The sequence below is a fragment of the Sciurus carolinensis genome, chromosome 7 (assembly GCF_902686445.1).
Source record: "Sciurus carolinensis chromosome 7, mSciCar1.2, whole genome shotgun sequence".
Taxonomy (NCBI): Eukaryota; Metazoa; Chordata; class Mammalia; order Rodentia; family Sciuridae; genus Sciurus; species Sciurus carolinensis.
The window spans coordinates 80,150,566-80,153,826 of NC_062219.1; the positions used below are offsets into that span (position 1 = coordinate 80,150,566).

Sequence of the window (3,261 nt, forward strand, 5' to 3'; positions counted from 1 at the left end):
AATCCTTTAATGACAAAACTATGTAAATGTGAACCAGATTAGTGGTTGCCAGGAGACAAAAGAGGAAAGTGTACGTAGTTATTAAAGGAGAGCAGGAAGGATCCTTGTACTGACAGACGGATTCTGTCTTGACCACTATGACTATATCCTGGGTCACAATTTTCTGTAATACAATTGCAAGATATTATGATTAGTGAGAAATGGGTAAAGGGTACATAATATCTGTTTGTGTTATTTCTTACCATTTCATGTGAATCTATAATTCTCTCAAAATAAAATATTTACTTAAAAATAATTCTGGCTCCTGGCTGGAGAATGAACTGGAGGAAAGGCAAGAATAGAAGAAGCAAAAGTCATAAAAAATTAGTATAGTTATCTTGACTTAGGAGAATTCAACTTATGATTTTTCAATTTTATGATGGTCTGAAAGCGGTACCAGTTTTGTAGAAAGGGCATTTTGAATTTTGAATTTTGATCTTTTCTCAGGCTGACAATATGCAGCACAATACTCTCTCTTAATGCTGGACAGTGGCAGGGAGGTGCAGTTCCCACTCAGGTCTGAGATCACCAGGGTAAACACTCTGGTGTGTTCTGTTGCTGAGCTTTGATGTTCAGTAGGATGGGTATACTAAGTGCATTTTCTACTTTCAATTTACAATGGGTTCTATAAAAGATGCAATGCCATTTTTGGTCAATAAGCATCTGTACAGAAACTAATGGGGGGATGATGGCAAGATGGCATGTGAGTAGAAATGGTACTGAACAGATTCAAGATACAATTTGGATCTAGAACTGATAGACTTACTGCATGTTCAAATGTAAGATATGAGGAAAAGGGAGGACTGAAGGATGGCTGAATTCTGAAAGCAGTCAGTGAAACAATGTAAGAAATGTAAACTGGTTGCAAAAGGATGGAAGGGGACATGCTGACAGAAAGAACTTAGAGGGGTTTCCATGCATATCTTAAAAATCTGGAAATATGTTGAGTAAAAATAATTTATTAAATAAATAAATTATTATTAAATGAAGTTATATCAAATATGTATTTGAATAATTTAATTAAGATGACATGGGGAATAAATATTACTGAAGATGATAAAGTCAAGGACTGAGAAGTGAGAGGAAAACTGGACATCATGAATGTAAGGGCTACCTAGAATGGTGGAGAACAACATGACATAATTGCAAAAACACAGGATTAGGTGACTGGCATATAAGAAAATCTCATCAAGGGAAAAAGAGTGGTCCCGCTCCCAGTGTCCCGATGTTAACTGAGTTCCCATAGTGCCTCCCGAGTGGAGGGCATGATAACAAATCCAGGCGGCTCTTACGACGCAGCGAGTTGTCATTGTTGAGGGCCTTATGGTTTGCAAAGAGGGTCCTGGGGTTTTGGTCCCGGCCACTGCCTTGTCGGCCGGCCGTCACCGCTGCCTGGTGCTCCTCCAGGGAGTGTGGGGCGTGCTGAGGGACCTGGGAAAGTATGGAGTAGTGCTGGGCTCCAGCTGTGGAAATTGTCTGCGCTCACCCTTCAGTTTCGTGTGTTTTCCAAAGTGGTTTTCATCCACCTTGGGTAGTTATCCAAAGAAACCTATGAGTTCATACCTTCGATTTTCTAAAGAACAGCTACCCATATTTAAAGCTCAGAAACCAGATCTGAAAGTATTAGAACTAATCAGAAGAATTGCGGAGCTATGGAAGGAACTTCCCGAGTCAGAGAAAAAAATATATGAAGATGCTTATAAGGCAGACTGACAGGCGTACAAAGAAGAGATAAGCAGAATTCAGCAACAGCTAACTCCAAGTCAAATGATACCTTTGGAAAAAGAAATCATGCAAAAACGTTTAAGAAAGAAAACTTTAATAAAAAAAAAAAAAAAAAGAGTGAGTTAACAATCCTTGGAAAACCAAAAGACCTCACTCAGCTTATAACATTTTTGTATCTGAAAGCTTCCAAGAAGTTAAGGATGGTTCACCGCAGGCAAAGCTGAAATTTGTAAATGAAACTTGGAAAAATCTGTCTAGTTCTCAAAAACAAGAATATATTCAACTTGCTAAAGATGATAAAATTCATTATGATAATTAAATGAAATCTTGGGAAGAACAAATGATTGAAGTTGGACAAAGTGATCTCATATGTTGCAAAATGAAGAGCCAAACAAAAGATGGCACTGAGGAGGAGTGTTAAGATAAAAGATGGAGCTGTATTCATGGTGATTAGGCACAACAAACCAAGTAGGTCTCAATAACCTGTGTGAAATTAGAAAGGCTAAAGTTGGTGAACATTTTATATTCAATTCCTTTTTATTTAGCCCATGAACTTCTGCTAGTTGAATACATTTTGTTTTAGTATTTTGACAACCTAAATGTTGAAAGTTCATGCAAAATTTTATTTTGTGCTTAAGAACTACTGAGAATCAAGATAATCCATACAAAATGGAGCAGTGAATCATTTTACCTTTGATAAAGGTAAACCAGTCTGTGAAGTTTTTTTTTTCTTTTCTTTTTTTTTTTTTATATCTTGAAGACAATTATGAAAAGAGAATTGTTTCCTTATGGAAGCAGGAGTTTCTTTTCAAATTTGTGACATATTATAGATGACACAGTGTTCCATGATGTAATTATGCATTTTTTAAAAAGCAGCCAAAGCTCATCTAGGTAAATTCCAATTCCTTGGTATAATTCATATTTTATTCAAAGTTGATAGTTGTTCATGTACATAACAGTTGGTTTCAATAGTAACTTTTTATAAAAGGGACTGAGATTTATAAACCTTTTTCTCTTTGTCTTTCTTTAACCTAAAGTAAAAACTAAGAAATTATGTATGAAATCTATGCATATTATTTTATATTGCATAGAATAAAAATTCTAATTTTTCATTTATAAAAAGGAAAAAGAGCATACTATAGATAAAAGGTATGTTTGAGGGAGGATTCATGTAGGTCTGTAAACAGCATTGTGCATCTTCTGACAGAATAGTGAGGTAACTTAGGGATGGCAGAATGAATATGTGTTAAGCTGTAGAATCTTTATGGAAGTGTTATGGGGCACAACTTAAGAACAGATTGATCACCACTGAGAAGTCCAAATTTGAGAGTCTTTATTAAGCCGGCCGGCTGACTGTATCACACAATGCCCCAAAAAATGGCTATTGGGAGAACAGTCCCAACCATAGGGTTGTAGGGGTTCTTATACCAAAAATCACATTAATCATAAGCGTCTGTTGCTATGATTCAAAATTACACATTAACATCATGAGATCAT

General features: G+C 35.9%; 1 pseudogene; it reads left to right on the plus strand.

Annotated features, from left to right (window-relative positions):
* The first annotated feature begins 1,362 nt into the window (after positions 1-1,362).
* On the plus strand, positions 1,363-2,185 carry LOC124989254 (transcription factor A, mitochondrial-like; annotated as a pseudogene).
* Positions 2,186-3,261: the final 1,076 nt, after the last annotated feature.